The sequence below is a fragment of the Panthera onca genome, chromosome A1, assembly GCF_046562875.1.
Source record: "Panthera onca isolate mPanOnc1 chromosome A1, mPanOnc1 haplotype 2, whole genome shotgun sequence".
Taxonomy (NCBI): Eukaryota; Metazoa; Chordata; class Mammalia; order Carnivora; family Felidae; genus Panthera; species Panthera onca.
The window spans coordinates 9750333-9776712 of record NC_138339.1 but is presented as its reverse complement, the minus strand read 5'-3'; the positions used below and the strand labels follow the sequence as shown (position 1 = coordinate 9776712).

At 37.9% G+C, this 26380-nt stretch overlaps 1 long non-coding RNA gene across 1 annotated transcript; it reads right to left on the bottom strand.

Annotated features, from left to right (window-relative positions):
• Positions 1 to 1309: 1309 nt before the first annotated feature.
• On the bottom strand, positions 1310 to 25261 carry LOC132680096 (uncharacterized). The gene is made up of 5 exons (XR_013552489.2): positions 24893 to 25261; positions 18714 to 18770; positions 2616 to 2701; positions 2401 to 2472; positions 1310 to 1630 (listed from the first exon to the last, which is right to left on the bottom strand). It is a non-coding gene; the product is annotated as an uncharacterized LOC132680096 (long non-coding RNA).
• Positions 25262 to 26380: the final 1119 nt, after the last annotated feature.

Here is a 26380-nt window from a genome sequence, read left to right as displayed (position 1 = left end):
CGTGATCTCATGGTTCATGGGATCGAGCACCAAGTAGGGCTCCACACTGACAGCTCAAAGCCTGCTTGGGATTCTTTCTCCCTCTCTGTCAGCCTCTCCCCACCCTCTCTCTCAAAAAAATAAATAAACATTTTAAATATTACTTCTCATTGCCTTATTGAGCTCATGAAAAATATGGAAAATATCAATGTTTTCCAGACCTGCTGAATTCACTGTCCCTCCTTACTCATGCATACCTTCCCTCATGGTTACAAATTACTAGAGTGAGACTTTGGTGTTACCTCACATCCACTTTTAATTTGGGACCTGATTTTAGAAAGCCAAATCAAAAAAGCTATCAGAGAAGACTTATTATTATATCAGTAGATGAGTATAAGTCAGAGGAACCTCAGGACAAGAAACCATTGCTGTCTTGTCCATACAATTAATATGTTAGACAATATTCTTCAAATTAAACAAACCCCCAATTATTATAGATTTGATTTTTCATGGAAGTCAGAACTTTCGTTCAAAACAATTCAAGAACATGATAAAATTAATATCAAAAGCACAATAAGTCAACAGTTTCTCAGGACATGAGAGTGTTCTGCTGAGAACCTCTGTTTTCTGGACAAATATCAGAACACTGATATTTGCTGTGTTTAAGAACAATTTTCTCCCGAAGGTTTTATTCCTTTCCCTTATTTATCAGTTACTTTGATTAATAATGACAATATACATATGCACATTCTTAAAATACATACACATGTAATAAAACATAACAGTAGCTTGAAGCATAGCAACTTTAAGCATATTATGAGTAACTCGTATACCACACAGAATTTATCACTTTATTTATAATATACTATGTTTTTAGAGACAAGAAAAATACGCAAAACATTGCTTTGTGACTACTTTGATTTTCTCTCTTTATAGGCCTTAACCTCCCTTAGAAAATATCCAAACAATCAAAACTTAATCGATTTAAAACAATACAAAATGGGGGCACCTGGGTGGCTCAGTCAGTTAAGCCACCGACTTCAGCTCAGGTCATGATCTCACGGTCCGTGAGTTCGAGCCCCGCATCGGGCTCTGTGCTGACAGCCCAGAGCCCGGAGCCTGCTTCAGATTCTGTGTCTCCCTCTCTCTCTGCTCCTCCCCCACTCACGCACTCTCTCTCTCTTTCAAAAATGAATAAACGTTACAAAAAATTTAAAGCAATCCAAAATGGTGGAAATTCTATATATTTTTTGATATCTCAGAGTAACACAATCACTGTTTGTAAAACGGCTGTCAGAGGGAGAAAACACTTACCGATCTTGCCTGGTCACTGACTTCCTCCAAAGGCCGATGAACATAGAGGATCAAGCAGTTTATTTGGGAGGTGAAGGAAACAAGGACAGAGGGTGGAGGAGGGACACCTGTTAGAGGAAATCATCTGAGGGTCGTGACCACCCGCTGACCCACCAGCTGGGCCTGGGCAACGGGGCTTCCTCACCCCCTCCTTGTCCTTGGAATGCACGCTTGCTGGCTCTTCCCACGGTGGGAGCCCTTTTCCAGGATGCAGCCTTGAGAGAGCAGTGCGGGGTGGAGACCGTCTGGTGCAGGTTCCAAACTCTCTCCGGAGCTTTCTGTGTGAAATCTCCCATAGCTGGAGGGCAGGGAGAGACCGGAAGAGAGAGGCAGGGCCTCCAGGCTGGTCGGTGGCAATTTTAATCAGCAAAGGAAACTTACAAATAAGGCTTGGGGGGGGGGGGGGGGAGGGCAGCAAGAGGAGTGGTTCCCCACACCTGCCCTCCAAACCTTAAAAGCTTGTAGAAAGGCCTTAACTGGGGGCGGTCACATATACCAAGCAGGTGTTCTCAGCATCACAAGGCTGTCTCGAGGCTGTGTCCTTGGAGCAGCCTCTGAGAGCAGGAAAGGCAAGCCGGAACTAAGTTCCAAAGATGGGGGGTTGGGGGGAGAAGCCTCCCGGTGCCGGGGTCCAGCCCAAGGGTCATCCCCTGGTTGTGTGGTTTCAGTGACCTTTCCCAACGTGCAACATGTGACTGAACTCTGCCAAAGCTTCTACACAGGGGCACCTGGGTGGCTCAGTCGGTTAAGCGTCCGACTTTGCTCAGGTCACGATCTCACAGTTTGTGAGTTCGCCCTTGGTCAGGCTTTGTGCTGACAGCTCAGAGCCTGGAGCCTGCTTCAGATTCTGACTCCCCCTTCTCTGCTTCTCCCCCATTCTCTCTCTCTCTCTCTCTCTCTCTCTCTCTCTCTCTCTCAAAAATAAGTAAACATTAAAACATATTTTTAAAAGCTTCTATATAAACTTTGAAAATTCTATCTGGCAGGTGCGGGGACCTACTTGTCTTGCAGCGGAAGGACACAAGCCTTGTAAAGAGATCCCCTTGCTTGTTAAACTTGCCTACCTACCCATCTAGGGTGGCCTGCCTCTGTCTTCCCTCTCTCCTTGCCCTCTGTGTACTGGGCAGTTGCAGATTCCTTCTGAGAACCACCAAGGTTGCAAGCCAACAAAAGAGGGAAGGTAAGACAATTAACAAACTGCTTTATCAAGCCAGGTATCACCCTGGCTCAATGCAGCTTAAATTCTGCATATTAATTTCTGGGAGTCGGTGGAGAGCACATACCTCTGTGTTACCACACCCAAAGGGTATTAAGTCATATCTAGTGGGTGAATTACGTGTGGCTGATCTTGGTGGGATCTCCAAGTTTTCTATAAGAAAAAAAGTAATAACAAGAAGTTAAATTTCTACTTACAATAAGATATAGGAGTGAGTCCAATTTAAAGAACCATGAGCTTCCAGAATAGAAAAGGAAGGCAAATTATCTTAATTCAGATTATTGTATGGTAATTGAAATTTTTGACTGGGTAATACTGGGTTCATTAAAAAGCAAACTGTTTTGGAGGGGTGCCTGGGTGACTCAGTTGGTTGAGCCTCTGACTTCTAGTCAAGCCGTGATCTCACGATTGGTGAGTTCGAGACCAGCATCGGGCTCTTTGCTGACAGTTCAGAGCCTGGAGCCTGCTTCAGATTCTGTGCCTCCCTCTCTCTCTGCCCCTCCTCTGCTCATGCTCTGACTCTCTCTCCTTCAAAAATAAATTAACATTTAAAAAAATGAAAAAAAAGGAAACCTATCATGGTATATTTCAAAATGCACAGCTTTCAGGATGCTGCTGTTATTCAGACTTTCAGAAAACTCTTGTTACTTGTGACTTAGTGTATCTCAGAATGCAAAGTTTTTAGAAATATGTTTTCTGAATTACAATATATACTAATAGTGTCCAAATGGCTGGGGGAAAGGAAAATATATTAATTTTTCTCTACTATTTTCTTAATGATGACAATATTTTCAAATGAGAAAATATAGTAATTGACATGTAATAGAAAATATTTACATGCTCTAATCTTCTGTCACAGCATATATTTTTAAATATTTTAAGTATGATGAAAGATTAACATTTAGGTCAATATGTAATGCTGAAATGGCAATATCCATGAAAATAACTCATTCGGGTGATTACAGGATGAACAAATAATATTTATAAAAAGCTACTTTGCTTGTGGCTAAATTAGCTCGTGCACGAGCCCTGAGAAGTATTGGCAAATAACTATTCCTCTGTCTGCTAAATAATAAATGTATTTTGCAATTACAATAGTACACTGGATTTAAGATAAAGTAAAATGTTAAAGAGAGAAAAATAAAACAAAAATGTACTCAGGAAAAATCTAGAAAACATGCTTCCCAATGCACCAAGAATATTTAAATTCTAGGTTTCACACACAGTGATTCCCTAGGTACTGTATTATCTTCCAAGTCCTCAGATGGTCTCAAAAATTTTACTACACGTAGGTTTCTTAACTATAAGCAGTAAAAAAGGGATTAACTCCAATGTCAGGCCTGCTCTTGTTTTGGTAAATTAATTTTTATGGGAACACATCCATACCCATTCACTAATGTTTGCCTATGACTGCTTTTGTGATACAATGGCAGGCTTGAGTAGTTGTGATAAGGACTGCAAGCCCAGAAACCTAAAATATTTCCCATATGGCCCATTACAGAAAAAGCTTTCTGATTCCAATTCCGTGTTAATGATAACAATTTTAAAACTGGTATAGACCATAGTAGGGCTGATTGAGAATGTCTAAGAAAAACTCATCCTCGGCTATTTATTTATTTACTTACTTACTTTTCTTCTCTGAAGGTCAAACAATATTACTTTATTTATACACTAAGATTTATGTTGCATAGGAGCCAGACTTTAAACTTTAATACCAACTGTTGTTCCAATGAGCTATTTTCATTATATATGAAATTACTTCTAAGTTTTAATATAGACGTATTAATTAGCTATTGCTGTGTAATAAACCCCCTGAAAACTCAGTGGCATACAAACATAAGCATAGTTAGGGGTCTGTAGGTCAGATGGCAGGGGTGCACATTGGGGTACATCTATGGATCTTTGGTGAATTTATGCATGTACTCATAGGCAGGTGCAGGTCAGCTGGGTAATGGGTAGGCGAGGATGACCCCACCTTCTCCTGAGTATGGGCTCTCATCCCATCACTTCTCATTGTTTGGCAGAGATCCCAGAGGCAACAGACACGTGAAAAGCCTCTTGATACCTTAGTTCAGAATTGAGGGTAAATTAGAGAATTGGAGAACTTTTGCAATCAATCTACCATACATGTTAACCATTACAACTAAAAGATTTTTGTAACATTCTGGGGGGGAGCAAAAAATGTACAAAATGTACAAAGTACATGCCAGGCAAAGAGTGTTAGAGAATTTGGACCATTTTTGTAATCAACCTACTACCAATGTCATAACTTACACCTGAATAATTTTACATCACTTTTTTTCTGGAGTAAGTAAATGTTTCACATTTCCTCATGAACTTGTTTCCCTTGAAATACTATGGTATTTTTGGAAATTCTAAACTAAATGTTTAGGATATTTGTTAATGGTTTTAATTCATAGATTTATTTTTTCCTTCTGTGATTTGAAAGGTAAGATTTTTATGCCACAGGTGAAACTTTTTAGAATTCAAGCTGCAGATAAAATTTGTCAAAACCATAGCTATCCACACCTTCAATCAAAATCTATCCCTTTAGCATGCTTAGGAAGCTGGGGTATTTCTAAAACAAGCAGATTATTGGGTTCTAGCCATGGAATTTTTATTTATTATGTCTAAAATGGAATCCTGCTTTTGCTTAAGAGCCATGACTCTAGAAGTCTAATATGTCTGAGTACTTCATTTAGTTCAGAATAAAACTGTATTCAAGAAACATAAAACTTATTAAAGAACTTGCTGGTGGTACTCTGCTTTATATAAACCATTTCAAATCAGGGTCACTGTGTCAACCAAAAAAACATCAACCGCAGAAATCATAGGGGTATATCTAGAAACGACAGCAATTTATTTTGGAGCACTGCCTCTTTAATTAATACGGCATTGATATTAAAATGCAATCAGACTTATCCCTAGGTGGCAGTGCAGAAGATACTCTTTTCTATCGGAGACAGAAGGTAGTATTTTCTATCAGAGAAAGCTAGTGTCAGGGGCCAGAGCTCAGCGGGCAATGGGCGAACAGGAAGGGAACTTTGCCTAAATAACAGGATAATGGAATATGACAGCATGAGCAACAAAATTTGAATAGGATTTTATATTTCATTTAAAAGTTATTTCCTCATTTGTTCTTTTAAGTTTGCCTTATTTATTTATTTTGAGAGAAAGAGAGAGAGAGAGAGAGAGAGAAGACAGAGAGCAAAAGAGAATCCCAAGCAGGCTCCACATTGTCAGTGCATAGCCCAACATGGGGCTCAAACCCAGGAACCACAGGATTATGGCCTAAGCTAAAATCAAGAGTCAGACACTCAACTGATTGAGTCACCCAGGCACCCCAAAAATTGTCTTCACATTTGATACTCAAAACAACACAAATGAAATAGTTGCTATTGTATTTTCACATAACAGATGGGGACTCTAAGATCACAGTGTTTCCAGTAAGTGCTTGCCCAAGGTTCCACAGTAGGAAAAAAATGCTCAAGACAACGCTCATCTTCAGACTCTGATTGGCTGAATTATATTGTGCCTGTAGTAAAAACCATAAGTGAACACATAAACAAAGTCAGGTTTATTTATTTAGCTTCGGCAAGGTTGAACACAATCCAGTGGAAATTGGAGCATCTCAGTAAGAGGGACTGAGAAACGCATTCATAGAGGGTTGTCTGCCTGGCTCAGTTGATGGAGCTTGCAAATCTTGATCTCAGGGTTGTGGGTTTGAGCCCCATGTTGGGTATAGAGATTACTTTAAAAAATCTTCAAAAAAAAAGGCATTTGTAATAAATTTGGGCCTATGCTAGATAATTCTATGGAAAGTGGTTTAAGGAAGCAGGAGCCAGTCCTGGACTAAAGTTATCAAAAGGAGAAGCAGGGTTACACTAATAATAACACAAATAATGATGCAATCAGTTATGTGTCGTAGAATTGATATATTACTACACATACATATGCCATAAATGTATGTATGATTCTATAAATAAAATTATATATTCATTATATATTTTAATGTGTATTTTCTATAAATGATGTACACTACATAAAATATGTCACTATTATAGAATATATTATGCATATTATAACATATAATATTAAAGTAGTATCATGGTTAATATGTTATTATTACTAACATAATTTTTACTAATATTTATCCCGGATGCTGAAGGAATAAAGTGAGGCTAGCAAGGTCATTGGTAACAAAACAAACATCATTCATGTCAGACAGAAGAAGGAGATATTTGGGCATCTCTGTGGTTATGAAATGACCTCTTTGTCTCATTCCGTGTACTCGCAGAGTCATTTCTGTCTGCCTTGTTGATGCTGTGTTCAAGATCACTTGGAGAATATAAAGGTTTAGCTGCCATTTAATGCAAGCTAAGTAGTTTTTACAGATTCTTAATGGGTAAAGTACTTAAAGACCTTTCTAATAATAAACAAATGCAATAATAGAACCATTTTTATAAGGTAACAAAATACACCGGTTAACAGAACTCAATCAGATACAAATTATTTCGAGGAAGAAAAATTCTATGTACTACCTATCTTTTTTTGTTATCCGAGTGTAATTAACATATAGTGTGACATTAGTTTCAGGCGTATGATACAGTGATTCAACAATTCTATACATTATTCAGTGCTCATCATGATAAGGATACTCTTAATCACATTCACCCATTTAACCCATTCTCCATATGCACCTCCCATCCAGTAACCACTAGTTCTCCATATTTAAGAGTCTGTTTGTTTTTTGTTTGTCTCTCTTTTTCTTTGTTTTATTTCTTAAATTTCATGTATGCGTGAAATCATACGGCATTTACCTTTGACTGACTTACTTCATCTAGCATTATACCCTCTACATCCATCCATGTTCTTTGCAAATGGCAAGATCTCATTTTTTTTATGGCTGAGTAATATTCTGATAGAGAGAGAGAGAGAGAGGCATAGATATATACATAGATAGATCACATCTTCTTCACCCATTCTTCTACGGATGTACACTTGGGTTGCTTTCATATCTTGGCTATTATAAATAACACTGCAATAAACATAAGGGTGCATGTATCTTTTCAAATTAGTATTTTGTTTCTCTTTGTGTAAATGCCCAGTAGTGGAATTACTAGATCATAGGTAGTTCTGTTTTTAACCTTTTGAGGAAACTGCCTACTGTTTTCCACAGTGGTTGCACCAAACTGTATTCCCAACAGTGCATGGGGGTTTCTTTTCCTCCATATCCTCACCAACCCTCTTATTTCTTGTGTTTTTTATTTTAGCCATTATAACAGGTGTGAGGTAATATCTCATTGTGGTTTTGATTCGCATTTCCCTGATGATGAGTGATGTTGAACATCTTTTCATGTATGTTTGTCATCTCTGTGTCTTCTTTGGAAAAATGTCTTTTCATGTCCTCTACCCATTTTTAAGTGGCTTATCTGGTTTTTTTTTATGTTGACTTGTAGAATTTATTTATATATTTTGGATATTAACCCTTTATGGGTTATATCATTTGCAAATATCTCCTCCCATTTTTGTGGATTCAGGTCTCCCATTTAGGTCTTTAATCTATTTTTAGTTTATTTTTGTGAATGGTGAGAAAAAGTGATCCAGTTCATTCTTTTGCATGTAGTTGTCCAGTTTTCCCAACAGCATTTGTTGTTTGCCTCCTTTATCATAGATTAATTGGCCATAAAAGCATGGATTTACCTCTTGACTCTATTCTGTTCCTTTGAACTATGTGTCTATTTTTGTGCCATGTACTACTTATCTTTAATGAAAGCATAGTAGCTTATATAGTTAGACCAAAGCTTAATTGATTTTCATTGTAACCAAGTACTTTGTGTTGTTGTTTTTGTCGTTTTATTGACACACATAGTCAAAGCAGATGCAAAGATGTCAGGGCCTGGATACCAGAAATAAGTAAATAAATCAAGGCTCTGTGGGGATGCCAATAAATTGTGAAGTTAAGAGTTTTTAAAAGGATGTTGTTAATGTTATCAAAGAGAGCAACATGACAGATACAAGTCAGAAAATCAGGAGCTTAAAATGAATGAACACTAAGCTAAGGCAAACAACATATGATGAGATGTTTCTTAAATTTAAAATTAACCATCTCACACTGAACATGATCAAAAAACAAAAACAATTATTATTTATAAAGACAAGCAAGAAAGTTGGCAACTGTACAAGAGAAACACGGTTCATAAAGAAGAAATTAATCTAATCAAAAGATCACCCACAAACACTCCTCATTCTTTGTATTATTCAACATACTAGACAGTTTGGAAAATTCTATTGTAATATCCAGATGTAAGATATTCTAGTGTTTCATGTCCCTGAAAAGCTAGACTTTACTTTTTGATATCCTTCATCTTGCTCAGTTTCACACAAACTTTGATTTCTCTAAATAAAAACATTATAACGCATCAAATTAATCAAATCAAATAATTGAATCACTCAGAACTCTAATTACTTTGATTAGACCCTTAAATTATAAGGTAGCTTTTCATTATCTAATCAATTAATGTCACCTGTCTACAAAAACAAATAAATATGGAAGGGCGTTTTAGTAAGTTCATTTTACTAAATGTATTATTGTATATTCATTAAATGACAATTAGAAAATTTCCTACGAAAACAACATTATGTTTAAAGTCTAGAATTTTTGTGGAAAATGATCTTTCTTATTCTCTTTGGCCCAATACATTTTTGCTGACACTTGAAGAATCCGCATTTAGAAATAGTAACACCTAAGATAAAAACAAATGCTTAGGAGGCCAGTATTCCTTTATTTTAAGGAAAATAATATTGAAACATCCTGAAGCAAGTCTTGATGGTCTATGTTACAGGATATTTGACTTGTATACAAGAATAAAATTTGTAAGATGTGTTCTGTAGAATATAGAATAGCCTGATCTGCTACATCATCACAATATGAAATGCTTTTCAATTAAAAAAAGTCTCTATATTTTTACCAAAGAACATATGAAAGTTGCAATTAATAAAGAGCGGCTCACACCCCTAGCTTCACATAAGATCCACCTGTATTAATACTAATGCCCCACCCCACACACGCACACAAAAAAATGTTCCCAGGTGAACTCTGTCCCTTCCTAATTAATTTTGAAGAATGGAAGTGCATGTTATTCCTGATTTCCTGGTATTGACAATGGAGGGTTAGAAGCTGAGTTCTAAGGCATTAATTAGTCCATATTTTAATGTCAAAGGATCAGCTAGTGTGGCACCTGACAGCAGTCCAGGGGCTGTTGATACTTGTCATTTCAAGCAGGACCAGAGATAAAAACCCCACCTCACCCTCCTCACCTCTGCCAACCTCTGTATCAATCGACTGTTGTTCAACCTTACTGTTTCTCCTCTACTTTTTGGGGTATCGTATGCTATATTTCTTTATATTTTCTCCACCTATTTAATGCACATATTATTAAAATGTAATTTAAATCAAATTATGGCTTTATCCATCACTTTTGCTCTTGCTTCTATTCAATCCATGTTACTGAGTCTTACTCTTTATTTTAGAAATGTCTTTGTTTACCCTTCCTCCTTTTTATTGGAAACTATCCATTTTCCCTCCTGTCTGGGGAGGGTAGTTAGTGGTAAATTCTATTCTGTTATCTAAAAATGTCCTTATCTTCCTTCTTTCCTAAAAGATCTTTTATCGGGAATAGAATTCTAGATAAACAGATATTTTTTTTCGCTAATTCAATATAGATGTAATTCTATTATGTTCTACCTTCCCCGTTGCTATTGAGAGGCTGTTAGTCTATCCATACTCTGAAAATGACCACATCTCCAAACTTATCCACCAGCTTAACATCTTCTCTTTGGCTTTGCTCCTCTACAGTTTCTCTGGGATGTATCTAGGCTAAGATTCGTGTGTGTGTGTGTGTGTGTGTGTGTGTGTGTGCGCGCGCGTGTGTGTGATTCTGAAGTTTTAGCTTCTTCATTCCTTTAATTTTCTAGATCGTTCTAGATGTCCAGAGATCCAGATCACCCTGCTTCTTATTCACCTTATTTGCTTCACTATATTAAGCAAACTCTAAATGTTATCACTGCCATATATGGTACAATTGACCATAACGTCAGAATTCAAGGTTTCTGGAGTGTGGCAGAAACCCTCTGAGTGAAAGTTAGTTCTGGCACTTGCTTTCCTCCCAGGGATTTTGCTTTCACTATGTTTTAGATCTGAAAATTTCTTATTTTAATGCCCACTGATCAGTACACTCTTCTTCTTTAAATGTATTTTATCCCATATATTACTGGTTTTAATTTGCAGGGTCACTGAAAATATCAAATACAACAATGCATAGATATTTGAGAACCAGGAGACCCGACTCTTTATAAAGAGGATTATGATAAAGAGGAAGATAGGGACTCCCTATGTGAGGAGGCAGAGCTTGCAGGGTGTTTAAAGCTCCCTTCCCCTTTGCTCCTATTTCCCTCCATGGGCAGATAAGAGACAGGGCAAGGTGCTGTGTTAGACTTGTTCTCCTTCATTCAAAGTCCTGACTTAAGACTTCTCCTGTAGGATAACGATGGTTCAGAACAAAACCAACAAGAAGGAATGTTCAATCACACCATATAAGTAGAGTCCATTGTTTTCATTTTTCCCTTCCCAAAATACAACCCTAGGAGAAGTCAACAGAGAAGAAGCCTGTGTGTGAGATACATGAATCCACATCCCCACCTCTACTGCATCACAGTCTCTCCAAACCATGAATCACAGAGGCACCTTTGAATTAAAAGTGAGACTGAATAAAAATGCATTAAAATTGAATCAAAAGTGAAATGGAATCTCCTAATAATTAAACTACCTAAAACTGTGAGATTGAACTGAGCTGTTGCCTCCTATCATTTGGTTTCTCAGAGTTCATTTCATATTTCCGTGTGCAAATCATTGGGCTGACTTGGATTAGGTGCCTATCCCATGGTCAAGGTGCAGCGAGCATTGACACTGATTCTCCTACCAGGAGTACATGATGTGGGGAAGGGGTATTTCAGTAAGGGGATAGCTCCATAGCCACACAAGACAAAGGGAAAGAAATCATGGCAGACAGGAGCACCACATGTCCATGACAGATCACATTAAATTAAGATGTTACTGGAATATGGAAAAGGACAGTAAAGTTTGTTATATAGAAACAAATATAGATATAGATATGATATGATGGGGGAGTAATATGGCTGTACACAAAAGGGACTCCAAGATATTAGGGACTTATAAATTTAAACATGAAAGTAACTTGGACAAAATTGTGAATAGACTAGTTTGAAAAAAAGCAAAGTCCAGATTTTTTAATTTATTTATATTTTTTAATGTTTAATTATTTATTTATTTAGAGAGAGAGAGAGAGAGAGAGAGAGAGAGGGAGAGAGAAATCCCAAGCAGGTTCTGCGCTGTCAGCGCAGAGCCTAACGCGAGGTTGGAACCTGTGAACTGTGAGATCATGACCTGAGCCACAACTCTCAAAGGTGCCCCTCAAAGGTCCAGATTTTATATGGGATGTTAAATTTGTGATGAGTACATTAAGAAAAAGAAACAAATGCATCTTTGGGGATAAAAAATGCAAAAGTTGGGACACCTAGGTGGCTCAGTCAGTTAGACTTGGTACTGGCTCAGGTCATGATCTCACGGGCTCATGAGTTCCAGCCCTGCGTCAGGCTCTGGAATGACAGTGCAGAGCTTGCTTGGGATTCTGTCTCTCCCTCTTTTTCTGCTCCTCCCCCACTCATTTTCTCTCTTCTCTCTCTCTCTCTCTCTCTCTCTCTCTCAAAATAAATAAACTTTAAAAATGCAAAAATTAAAATGGCTATCTATCTTACTGTCTTTAAAATCACATAAATAATGACAGTAGTTTGGTTTTTTTAATATGACATTTATTGTCAAATTGACTTCCATACAACGCCCAGTGCTCATCCCAACAGGTGCCCTCTTCAATGCCCATCACGAATGCCAGTAGTTTGAATAACTATATTATACACAGGCATATACACAAATGTGTGTTTCTGTGTTTTTAAGTTAGGATTACACATTTCCTATGATAAAATACAACTTTCTTAGAAGCAAAGAAATTATTTATCCTGAATAAGTAAATAAATATTTCAATGCTATAGCTATTAATAAATAAATTGATTGATTAATTAACGTTAAATTGTGTAGGAGTTCTGATTTGACCTTTTTAAGCAGGTATGATCAGTGTTCTAGAAAACTGGTCATTGGCAAATAGTAGAAAATAGAAAAGAGTAGTTTGAAACCCATTGTATTTTGTTTATTTTATTTGATTGTCTCCTTCCCACTCTTCTAAGGCAGAACGGAAGAGCTCTTTCCCGATGTCAGCCAATAGCAGGCATTTTGCCAGACAGGCAGAGTGGAGGTAATATCATAAAGGGTAATGACTAAATTTATTCGAGAGCCTCTGCTTCTATAGCTTTGGAAAGAAAGTGATTCATAGCTGAGAAATCAGAATAATGCAATCAAAAATCCCTGTGGTACCATTCTTGACCTTTAAAGCCAGTACACATTTGCAGAATGGAAAATTGAGCAGGAAGCATGCTATCAAACACTTGCCTAGTGGTGGTTGGTGCTTCACCAGCTAGACAGTGTTCCTTATCAATATTTCAGAACCTGATGAGCAGGTGCCCTTTGTAACCAAAGATCATATCAGGAACCAGAAAACAGAGTGCCTTGAAGGAAGTCAACCCCAAAAGTACTAACCTAGTTACCACAGAATATTTTTTTTTAATTTTTTTAACGTTTATTTATTTTTGAGACAGAGAGAGACAGAGCATGAACGGGGGAGGGTCAGAGAGAGAGGGAGACACAGAATCGGAAGCAGGCTCCAGGCTCTGAGCCATCAGCCCAGAGCCCGACGCAGGGCTTGAACCCACGGACCGCGAGATCGTGACCTGAGCTGAAGTCGGACGCTCAACCGACTGAGCCACCCAGGCGCCCCAAGAATATTTTTTTAAAAAACCCAACTTGGAAATATTTTTGAGAAACGTTTCAGAAAAAAACTTTTCAAATGGTGGATTTAACTCAGAAGCTTCAAAAGCTGTCATGTATTAGGTATTGAACTGCAAGAACAGAAAGACATTGATGCTGATATATGTACAGAAGTTTCTTTTGTGCAGATAGATGATGTTACGAATACTTGCGAAACTAGAAAACATGCTCTTCCAAGGTGCATGCATCTGGAACTAGAAAGTTAGAAACCGAAGCCATCCTTTCTTTCAATTTCTACTTCTCACTGGGTCATCTAATGAACTCTCCTAATTCTCGCCAAACACAAACTTGATGAGCTTTGCCTTTGCTTATCTCCAATGTTTTCAGCAGGCCATCACATCCACTCTGGCTTTATATCTAAAAGACCCTCAACACTTAATATAACCTAATTAGCCTAGACTCTAAGGTTTCTAGCCCGAATCCTTGCAGAGTCAGAAAGATTCACCCATCATACCATATAGATTAGGTTTCTTGGGTCAAAACTCCACTCCTATTATGCTGTTAAAAGAGTTACATGCTTTAAAAAAGTGGTAAAAATAGGTGCAATTTCATTTGGCTACAGATTATATACTACAAAGGGAGTATAGATAGGGAAGCACTTGTCAGCTTCTCTGCTAAGCTTAGCAAAGTAAAGTAGATTTAGGGTAGAAGAGAGATGACTGGTTTACCAGTCTAAATCCAGTGAGGTAATTTATTTTACAAATCAATGAGGAGGTATGTTGTGATCTCCAAAGTAAACACTCTGAAAATATGTATAGAAGAAGTATACTCCCTTGACTTTGTGTCTTTTTTAAGGATTATGAAAAAGAAAAGGAAAAAAGGTGGAAGGTGGCCCAATCGCTTTCGTAGAGTCCCTAGTCAAATTAGCAAATCCTTTGGAGAAAGGAAAAGCATCGTGGATCATCAGGAAAGACATGCTTTCTGAATGTAGATACAAGTAACAAGACCTTCAAAAGCAGAGTCTGATTGTCTTAGAGATCCACAGATTTTAATAATTCTCACAAACTAAGTCCATATTCCTGAGTGGGCCTCCAAAGTCCTCCCCACCATCTGGCCTCCACGAACTTTCCAACTTCAACCTCAGCCTTCTCCTCCTGACTGCCTGCTACACTGACTCGTTGTTGGTCCCTGTACGTAACATGTTCTTCATGCCTCCCTGGCCTGGAACACCCTGCCCTTCCCCTTCTATGTGATGAACCCCTGCTCATCTGGTCAACAAAAGATCAAACCTTCCTTTCTATAGGAAACATTCCCTGACTCCCACAGAAAAGCCTAGATGTTTCTTCACCCATGATTGCCACAGTGCATTTCACATAGCATTTAGAAAACAACGATGTATTTCTTTCTTTTGTCTTTATGTCTCCCTATAAAAAAATTTCAAAGTCATTGTATAATTTACAGCCGACCATAATAACCAAAAATAATGAAAATATTAAAATAATGGTTCAGGTCTTCATCATTCCCCAAAATAGCTGTCTTTTTAAAAAACGTCTTCTCAATTCTTGAACAACTTGTTATCAAATAAATAAATAGAGCATACAGTATGTGTTCAACTGATGTCAAAACAGTGACCCCTGTTCTTTATACCTACCCATGCCCTCTCACCCTGAGCAACCTGACTTTAGAATGACCCTGTGACCTGCCTTAGCCCTTAGTGTTCATTTCTGCTGTCTCTCTTGGACCCCTGCCTGTAATGAGAAATAAGCCTGGGCTAACTTTCTAGGGCCTGAGGAACCATATGGAGCCGAGCAAAGGGAAGTAGGCCCAGCCTAGGTACTCCCAGACCAGTGAGCTCCTACGAATCCAGCCACAGACTCATGACAAGCCCAGCCCAATCATAAAACCATCAAACCAAAGTAGGCACATGTGTGATACTAACTTTTTATGTTTGGAGCCCCTAAATTGGGGGGTGATTTATTACTCAAAATAACTGACACAAAACACTGCAGAATTTTAAAAAGAAAACTATCCCCTTACCTTAGGATAGGGAACACATGCAGCAAAGATCAAAATTGTATTTAAATATTTTATATAGAATAACAGATAAAAGAATCAATATAAACCGGTATCTAAACTACGTTAAAAATCATATATTCTTTTTTATGGAAATATTTTTGTCACATTATTTCGTGAAAAACAGTTATCACTACATCGGGGTTTTACGTTCACATAAAAATAATCAAGTGTCATAATAAAAGTACTTTCTTCATAAGAGCGTAAACACTTATATCAATATCCCATTTTTTTATACTGCCATCCAGAATCCAATTTTCTTGTAAAGTTATATTTAGGCTCACAAAAATGATTGAAAATGTATCTTCCTCATTTGATTGCCTGGCTTTGCCATTTCTAAAAATGAAAACTAAAACATTAGCATTGTTCTGCTCCTTTATCCTATTTTTTCTTTTCAATCTCTTGGATGAAGGACTTATTCAGATCAATATCCATGATTTATAAAGCTATTTCATTATCTGTAGTATTATTTGAAGATTAATAATCCTTCTCTTAAAATATTACTATCTAGAAACAAAGGTGAGGAAAAATCTGTTTATCTTATAATAGTAAATGTCACCACGCATAGCTAAAAAGAGTTCATTTGAATCATGCTTTCTATTTCAGAGACTATAAAAGTCACATTTACTTTGTACTGTATGGGGACTTCAGTATTAATTTGATTAACTCCCTGCATTAGTCTTTTGTTTTTTAAATAAATCATAATGCGTCTCCTTTTTCCTAAAGGAAAAGGGCAGAGATTCAAGGGCCTTGGCAAAGTTTTTTAAGATTGGAAAGTTTAGGGGCGCCTGGGTGGCTCAGTCGGTTAAGCGGCCGACTTCGGCTCAGGTCATGATCTCGCGGTCTGTGAGTTCGAGCCCCGCATCGGGCTCTGTGCTGACAGCTCAGAGCCTGGAGCCTGTTTCCGATTCTGTGTCTCCCTCTCTCTCTGGCCCTCCCCCGTTCATGCTCTGTCTCTCTCTGTCTCAAAAATAAATAAAATGTTAAAAAAAATTAAAAAAAAAGATTGGAAAGTTTTAAAGTGTAAGGACGTCAAACTAGATATTTCTGAATAATAATATTTATGTAGTAGGTGGAATTTGGAAAACTCAGAGCCAGGTATGAAAGAAAAAATGTGTAACTATAGAAGGTTTTACACTGCACTTAACTTATCCTTAAGGCTTCAATCACAGACTGCAATGATTATCACTTATCCGTGGGATCTAAAAAAGCCAAACTCAGAAACAGAGAGTGCAATGGTGGTAACCAGTAGGCAGGGGTAGGAGAACTGGGGAGATGAGTACAAACTTGTGGGCGCATGGATGGCTCAGTCACTTAAGCGATCGACCCTAGATTTCGGCTCAGGTCATGATCTCACAGTTGGTGAGTTCAAGCCCCGCACTGGGCTCCACATCGACAGCACAGTCTGCTTGGCTCTCTCTCCTCCTGTCACCGCTCCTGTTTGTGTTCTCTCCCCCTGCCCCCGCTCTCTCAAAATCAATAAATAAACTTTTTAAAAATCACGTAACTTAAAAAGAGCACAAATTTGTAACTACTAGATAAATAAGTCTGGAGATCGAGGCACAGCTTGGTGATTATAATCAATAATACTGTATTATAAACTTCGGAGTCACTAAGAGACTAGGTCTTCATGGTTCTCACCAGAAAAAAAGAAACGATAATTATTGATGTCATAAAGGTGTTCTCTAATGCTAAGGTAGTAATCACCTTGCGATATGTAAATATCAAATCAAAACCTTGTACACCTTAAACTTACTCAATGTTTTATGTCTATTATATCTCAGTTTTAAAAATTGTCAGTCCAGCTCTGATCTCTTTACTGAGCTTTAAACCCAAGCATCTAATTATCCACCAATCATGAGTACACCAATTTGAGTACACTACAGATCCAACAAACCAAACCTTCCTCTTCCCCACAAGCCTTAGTTCTGTGAGCAACATCGTGATTCTGTTCAAACACTCTGTTCATACCACAAACCTGGGAAGTAGCCTTGACTGTTGTTTTCATCAGCGTCTACCTTCTCTGTTTGAAGTCCTGCTATGTGTATCTCATAATTACTTCTCAAACCTGTTTGCTTCGCAATTTCATTGATCTAATTTAGGCTAAAATCATATCACCGAAATTCAAGCCACAGTTCTGCAAATGACCACTTGACTTTTATTGTAACCAAATCTGAATTGCACCATTTCCAGACCAGTGGATTTGGTGTTTTAACAAACTCCACCAGGGCCTGCATATTCCATGTCCTGATAACTCTCCATGTCCTTCACTCTCAGGGCACTGTGTTAAGCTACTCGCAAGTTCCATAATTCTGTCTCCTATGCGGGACTTTGCAAATTCAGTTTCTTCTTACTGGAACACTCTCACATACTCCTTCGTTCCTTGGAAAAATCCTGCTTGGTTCCAGATACCATGTCCTCCCGGAAGTCTTCCTTCATGCATGAGATTGCATACGGACCTTCACATTGTCCCCAGAGCGTCCTGTGTTTCTCTCACATCACATCCCCACTCTCTTGCTTCCTTAACTGTATCTCCAATTAAGTCGTAGAGACTACAACTTTTTATCATCCAGCATATTAATAGCATGGTAATATCTCTAATGCTCGGCAAAGTTCCTGGCTCTTAATGAAAGAAAAAGTCAAGTTGGATAAATCAAACAATGAATAAAAAATATAATAATTTAAGTGGATAACCCTGATTTGTCCACTGAGCATTACATTCCCTGTGTCAGTTTGTTACACTGAGTATTTTTCTTAATAAACCCTACAAGATTAAGTATACTGGGTGAACCAGTAAGACAGATTGTTATAGTAGAAAGAATCCTGAATCAAGTCAGGATAGAGGAGATCCAGTTTTGAGATATGTTTACAGCTGTGAAACCATCACCATAATCAAGACAGTGAACTTGCCCAAACCTTATCAAATTATACACTTAAAGTAGTGTAGTTTAACATATATCATACATACTTCAATAAGGTGTTTTTTAAGAATACCATTAAATTGGTCAAGGGAAAACAGTGAATACATGGGAGCTTTAAATATGATACATCAATATATAACGTGCATTCATTCATAGAGACAATCAGATGGCAACGGCATAACAGAAGAGTTGAATTGTTAAAAATACCACTCACCTTGATTGAGTACACGGTATGTTTCTTTCCACCATATACTCTTCTGTCCATCCTCTCCTGTAAAAGGTATCATAGCAATGCAGAGAAAGACACTTAATGTTTTCTTTGCTACCAAAGAACATGTTGTAAGCCACTCCATGTGGTCAGTCATGTATTCCATTAAAATTAATTAAAAATAAGGAAATAGTGAAATTGCACTTTAGACTTTTGGAGCCGAAGAGAACCTCACAGACAATCTGGTTCAGAGTCCTAATGTCACAGAGGAGCAATCTGAGATCCGGAAATTGCCTCAGCTCTAAAAGGCCACACAGTGGGCAGTTGGAAATAACATTCATATCACCCATTTCAGAATTCCCCTGTAGAAGGGCTCCTGGCTGACTCAGTAAAGCATGTGACTCTTGACCTTGTGGTTGTAAATTCGAGCTCCAAACTGGGTGTAGAGATTACTTAAAGAAATAAAATATTTTAAAAAATAACAAATTCACCAGTAGAACACATTGTCAGAGTTCTTTTTTTGTCGTTCTGAGTAGTTTTTTGATACAATTCCTTTTAGGGGGGAGCAGGCAAGGGCAGAGGGAGAGAGAAAGTCTTAAGTAGGCTCCACACCCAGCACAGAGCCCAACATGGGGCCCGATCCCAGGACCCTGGGATCATGACCTGAGATGAAATCAAAAGTCGGTCACCTAACCGACTGAGCCACCCAGGTGCTCCTCAATACTGTTTACCATTTAATCAAATTCTGTATCGGCCATCTTCTCCAAAAAAAGAATACAAATAATATATCACATGAGGAATTTAATTCTCTCCGCTTAGGTGAAAATTAAGGCTACTTCTTGCTGCACACATCCATTTTCACCACTGCCTTACAGTTTCTCTCAGCCCCACCAATAGAATTACCCTGCTGAACTTGTATTCTTCTGTAAATGTAAATTATTATATTAACATGGTAGGTGATTGGCCAGTAGAAATATACATAATGAAATTTTGGATTAGGAGAAGTCTGCCTGAGAAATCTATTTTTTACTGAAACACTTACAGAAAAGCAACCACAGAGGGTAATCTCAGTATTATATTTTCCATCAGCACTCTGAAAGTTTACTTATTGCCAACGACTTATTTGAGGCCCAGGCATTGAGATTACGGTTCATTTAAAGATAAAAACTTGACAGTGGCTCACCTTAAATTTACAATGTATAAGCTTTCCATCGTTAGGCAATATTCTTCTATGGTAATAGAATATCTGCCTGCAAAAAGTTTTTGCATTAATCATTGCTTTGACTCTTTCATTTATATGAGCACTAAAGCTACACTTTGTAAGACTGAAAGGCATCTCAAAGAAGGAAAATGCTCTTGACTGCTATGCTGACTGGTATTGTTTCCTTATTTATAAAACCACAAAAATAAGTCATTTTCTCTTTTCTTCTTTCTTTACTTTTTTTTAGGGAGAGGATTATTGTTGCTGTTGTTATTGCTTTTGACCAGTAGGGAAAAAAAGATGGACAAGGAAAAAACAGAAAAGATTGTTTTACTTTTTCCCAGTTACTCAAAGAGCTGCATAAGGCATTCTATAACAGTATCTATGCTATGATTCTCATAAAGTCACAGCCCTAGATAAGGGAACTAATTGTCAGATTTGCCTTTTCACACAAAGCAGCTATTGTATTCATAGCTTTTAATTATCACATTATCTTTAATTATCTTTCAATTAAGTTATGCAAAAAAACACAACGCGAGTTTGGCAATATTTAGAAGCATACAGGGTGGTTTCCGTTAACCACTAGAAATGATTGTAGTTCCCTTCCACATCTGAGTATCCCACTCAAAATGCAAGGATTTTTGTGATTATCACAAAGTTGTTTGTACTCATTTAAAATAATTCACTCAGCTCAGACAACGATTCATGAATTCACACAATCTGCTTGTTTCCAGTAAGTACCCAACTGGTCTGCTTTAGTTTCAGTAGGGGTTAAAGCAGTTAACTCGGTGAACTCCCATAGAGCCGAGTTACGTAGCATGACGTTACCAAACACACGCTGCCCATTAATCAGGATTCTACTTGAACACCATACGCCAAACTAGCTAGACAGCTCATGGGACACCTGTGTGTATATTACATGAGCATAGCTCAACAGATTTTCACAAAGCGAACACACTCATGAAACCAGCACCCAGATCAAAAACAGACATTTTCACAATTCCAGAGACACATCTCTCCTTCTGGGCATTATCCGTACCCACAAGGCAACCACTAGACCCTTGTAAGCATGGTGTGATTTTGACTCTCTCATAAATGGAATCGTATAGAATGTTTGCTTTTTTGTCTCACTTCCTTTGCTCAACATTAGTTTGGTGATAGTTATCCATCTTGGTGTATATAGTTGCAGTACCTTCTCATTGCCAATTAGTGTTTTAACCGGGCAGGCTTTTTAAGAGTTGAAAGTCAATGTAGCTTATATATAATAAATATATTTTGTTCTATATGTGACAGTGTAAATGTATCTGCCAACTGGCAAGCTTTTAAAATAAAAATAAAAATGTGCTGCATTTTCCTGTATGTACCACTATTTCCTTACAACGTTTTCCCTTTGTCTTTTGATTAGCTAGAGAAAATTATAGACAAAGAGGTAGCGTGAAAGAAAAATAGGAAATCTCTGTTAACCCTCCTCCACAGCAAATATTAAAAGTGCTATATACAAAATAATTACTTTTCAAATTTATAACATTCCTTGGTTTGCATTATGTCTACTCTCTTCTGTGTGAGGAGGTTTTACATTTGCATCATGCTTGAGAATAAAGCTTTTTTTTTTTTTCATTTATATTCCACAGAACTCTGTTAGAAAGGGCAGTTATCTCTTAAGTACCTCTTATGTCTTGTACAACACTAACTATGGTGTGATATTTTTAGAAAGCAAACATCAGCAACCACAAAAAATACTGTCATAGTTATTGTGCTTAAGGAAAATATTGGGGAGCTGAATATTACCAAGGCACCAGAAGGTGCAGGGCTAAGAAAGAGTAATCACATTGGGAGGAAGCAATAGTCGGGTTTTCACCACAACTTTCATTCTCTGTCTTCATTTTGAAAGTGTCATTTTCACATCCCAGCTTTTCTTATCCCTTCTCCCTCACCGTCCCCCAAATGGGACTTTGTGGTTGAAATTGAACATGACGTGGGGAAGAATGGGACCTATTAGAAAATTATAGAAAACAACTTTCAGGCAGATAGCTAAACCCAGAGATAAATTTATCAAAGGTAAATAAATATCCCTAGACTGTAAATCATCTGTGGAATCCCCTTAGCTGGTAATGAAGAGCCACATCCTCATCCAGGAGGGCTAGTCCTGGCCCCATACAGATCCACAGAGGCAGGAAGTCCTTCTTGGAAGAGCAGGCTCCCCAAGCAGTTGGTTGGTGGCTGATGTGTAAGAGTCTGGAGACAAGTAGTATGATTTGTCCATGAGGGATGAGAATCATGGGTCCCTCCATAGGCTGTGCGAAGTTTGTGATAGGAGAGGACCAGAAGGGAGAAAGTCAGGACCAATATCCTAAAGGACATCACCCAGGGAAATAAGGATCTGATGTATATAATGGGCAAAAGTCACCCAGTCATTGATTATTACAATGAACAAAGCAGGGACCTGGTAACAAGGTAAAATCAGCTGTCAGTGGATAGATATTCAAAATTTCAGCATTAGAAAATCTGGTTTCAATATGAATTATTTAGCACTTATTCTAGGATTCCTTATACATATGCTGGCTGGGGATACAGTTGGCTTTGGGCCTGCAATACTGCTGATGTAAGACTTATAGCATTTGACAGCCACTGTTGGAGGGTAGCAGCTTAACATAACATCGTTCAACTGTTCTTTCGCTCCCTTCCTCTCTATAAACCTGGAAGGTTGAGTAAGATCATCTCTAAGGTATTTTCGTGGTCTGCAACTCTCCATTTTTTCATCTTTTTATCATTTTTTCACATAATCCTTTTAGAGGTGAGCACCTCTTAAGGTCATCTGAACCATATGATTCTGAAAATTCAGACTCATTGAAATGGCAGAATTAATCTAGCCATAAAAATAGACAGAGGTCAGCACAGTATCTGAGGCCAAAAGGAAAAGGCAGGAAAGACTGTGATGAGAAAATTATGCTCGACCTCACCTTTCTATTTCCTTTGGCTTTGGCTTTTATTGGATGCTATATTTCTGGGGGAACCATTCCCGTTTGCTGCAGGTAAATGGTTGTGTTCTGAATTTATTGAGACGGGCAGCAGAAGGTCAAGGTATAGGCCAAGGGTAACTAAAACAGGGAAAGAGAACATTTGAGAATGATGTAGACAAATGCAAACTTTGTGGATTAGGCATGTGTTGGGTGGAGAGTGGTGAGCATTTACAGAAAAATAGAACAGGCCTGCTTTTAAGCAGATCAAGCAAAAGAAAGCCCCAAGCCAATTTATTTTATTCATTTCTTCCATCCCTGAAGTTGGCCTGGGATGCTACAAATAATTCCAGAGAAAGAAAGTCCTTAAAATCATAAGCCATTGTCTGTAGAATGTTTGCATTATTCATATACTTAACTAGTTTAAAGAGAAAAAAACAGCTTATAATTTTTACATAATACTAATTTAGTCTCTGGATTTTTAGGAAATAAGTAGGTAGCTGATCCAAATAGATGACACTTTTTTTCCGCTAATGTAAATGGTCAATGATATCTTCCATTTAAAAATGATTCTAGGAGCGCCTGGGTGGCTCAATTGGTTAAGCACCCAACTCCTGATTTCAGCTCAGGTCATGATTTCACGGTTCATAGGATCAAGCCTTGCATCAGGCTCTGCACGGAGAACACAGAGCCTGCTTGGGATTCTCTCTCTTCCCCTCTCCCTGCCTCTTCCCCACTCACTCTTTCTCTCTTTTGCTCTCTCTCTCAAATACAAATAAATATTTTTTTAAAAATTTTTTAAATCAAATAAAAACATTCTAATGGGTTTAACTGAGCCCAGATGTTCTTATGAAAAACAAGCAAAAAGGAAATAAAAAGTTTCAAACTCACCATATATTATAGTTTCCTTTACAACAGATACACTGTTATCACATATTAAATAGCATAGGAATGCTTTCCTTCTTAATAAATATTAAAAGCATTCAATTGGAATACTCTTTTAATTTCATATATAAAACATGTAACTTTTTCTACTAGATTCCAGATTGGTTAAAGCAAGAAACCTAATAGATGGTGTTTAGATAAAAGCCAAATAAACTTTTGAATATGAGTTCATAATTTAAGTGAGATGCTATTACAAATGTATATATAAGTATTGACTGGTCAGTAGCCTGCTAAAAGAATGCAGTTCATATGTGTGTGTAAAGCAAGGGGCTGCTGTTGAAGAAAAACAAAGTTGTATTCTCTTTAAACTTTTTAAATTTTGAGATAATTGTAGATTCACATGCAGTTGTAAGTACCAATATAGAGAGATCTCATGTATGCTTTACCAGTTTCTTCCAATGATAATATCTGGTGGGACCGTAATATAATATCACAACCATTATAATGACATTGGTGGAATCCACAGATTTTATTCAAATTTCACTTGTGCTTGTGTTTGTGTGTATTTAGTTCTATTCAGTTTTATCACACTTGTAGGTTTATGTACCCACCAGCACAGTCAAGATGCAGAACACTTCCATCATTTAAGGATCCCTATGTCACCCTTTTATAGCTGTGAATCATGTTCATTTCCCAAATGATGGAAGTCAAAATGAAAATGAAAGAAAAAGACTTTAAGGAAAATGAAAAAGGTAACAAACTAGGAGGAGAATTAGTAAGACACAAAAGAAGACAACAGGAAAGAAACATAGATAATGAATGCCTTGGCCTGGTTTTCTCCCAGAAAGCAGAGCCTTGAACAAAAACTCATATATAAGTCATTAATTTGGGGAACTGCTACCAAGGAATCAGAATAAGATACTGGGAAGACTAAGACACCGAAGGTGGAAAAGTCAATTGAACTGTCTGACTTTCAAGCAGATCACCACTGAGGGTAAATGGAGTTTGATCCTGCTGGGACACTAAAAGGAATGATGTAGAATGCCCCCACAGGATTCACCAGCAACGGGACAGAAGGGTGAGTCCCCCACTGGCCAAAGGCTGGCTCACGGGGCATCAATTCCATACTTCTAGATACTCACATGCCACGGTCAGAGCCAAGCAGATCCCACGGAGAGCCCGTGCCACAGCATCTGAGAAGGTCCAGGACAATTATTCACACGTGGTGCCGCCGAGAACGATACAGCAGAGTTAATCTTTGAGAAACTGGTTGACAGAGTGAAGGATGCAGCATATAGTGGACTGAGCAGAGCTGAGGTGGCGTGAGAAGCGTCGGACACCCCGAGTTTCATAGATGAAACAAGACAGCCACGGCTTATAAGCAGACTCCTCTCAGACGGGACCCCAATCACACTTCAGTGACTTCCATCAAGTGACTCGGAACGTCTCTGATAAATTCCTCTAAAGTGTCTCCCTTAAGGAATTGTTCAAGTAGACTTTACTGTAGATTCTCCTTTCTGGAAAGAAATCAACATGAAACAATTAAAAGTGAATAAGCGTGAAGCTCTGTTTTGTCGGTAGTTTGTAAAATGCTTTTAAAAAGACCAGCAGTTTTGGGGCGCCTGGGTGGCTCAGTCGGTTGAGCTTCCGACTCCGGCTCAGGTCACAATCTCACGGTTTGTGAGTTCGAGCCCTGCATCAGGCTTTGTGTTAACAGGTCGGAGCCAGGAGCCTGCTTCGGATTCTGTGTCTCCTTCTCTCTCTTTCTCTGTCTCTGTCTCTCTCTCTGCTCCTCCCCAGCTTGTGCTCTCTCGCTCTCTCAGAAATGAAGAAACATTAAAAAAAATATTTTAAAGGACCAATAGTTTTTTAATGGAGGAAAAGACAACAGAACTGATTTCAAAATCTTCTTGAGGTCAAACCAAATTATTAGAGTCTCCTGTCACCGAATAATTTAAATTATTTGGTTTTATGTTTTTGCCTAACAAACAACTATTATGAGACAATTAAACTAAATAAAATCAAATTTAAAATTATCAAGAGGTTGGTTGGTTGGTCAGTCATGAATTTTAAGGCTCCTCAGGACACGTATCACAGTGTGAACTAAAATTTTACTGAATTACTTACGTTGGCAATGGTTGGGGTGTGGAGGGGCTGTTTGTGCTGAGGTCAAATAGAGGCAACTGATTGAGGGTTTCGCTTGATATATTAGATTCAGGTAGTTCTGGCCCTTGAAGTCAGTTAAAGAATCAGGCTATTTTTGAGCACAATAGAATTTCAAAGACTTCAGAGTGCAAATACTACCAGATTGAAGTTTCTCTGTACTACTTTTCATGCTCTAATCATAAATTCTTCCTTACTTACAAATAGTGTGAGTAGACTGATCAGTAGGTGACCATATAACTTCCCATCACCCTGGATCCTTTAGAGGGTAAAAAGGGAAATAAATAATTCTAATTATTCTAAGGAGACAACTGTAAGCTGGTACTGTTCTGGGTAAACTAAATGTGTTACCCTACTTAGAAAGGCTCTGAGAGAATCTTTAAAAGCAGCTCTCTTGTTTGTCTTTTCTAAGCCATAAAACAAGTAAGAATCATAATAATCACCATTATTGACAACGGTATTAATGG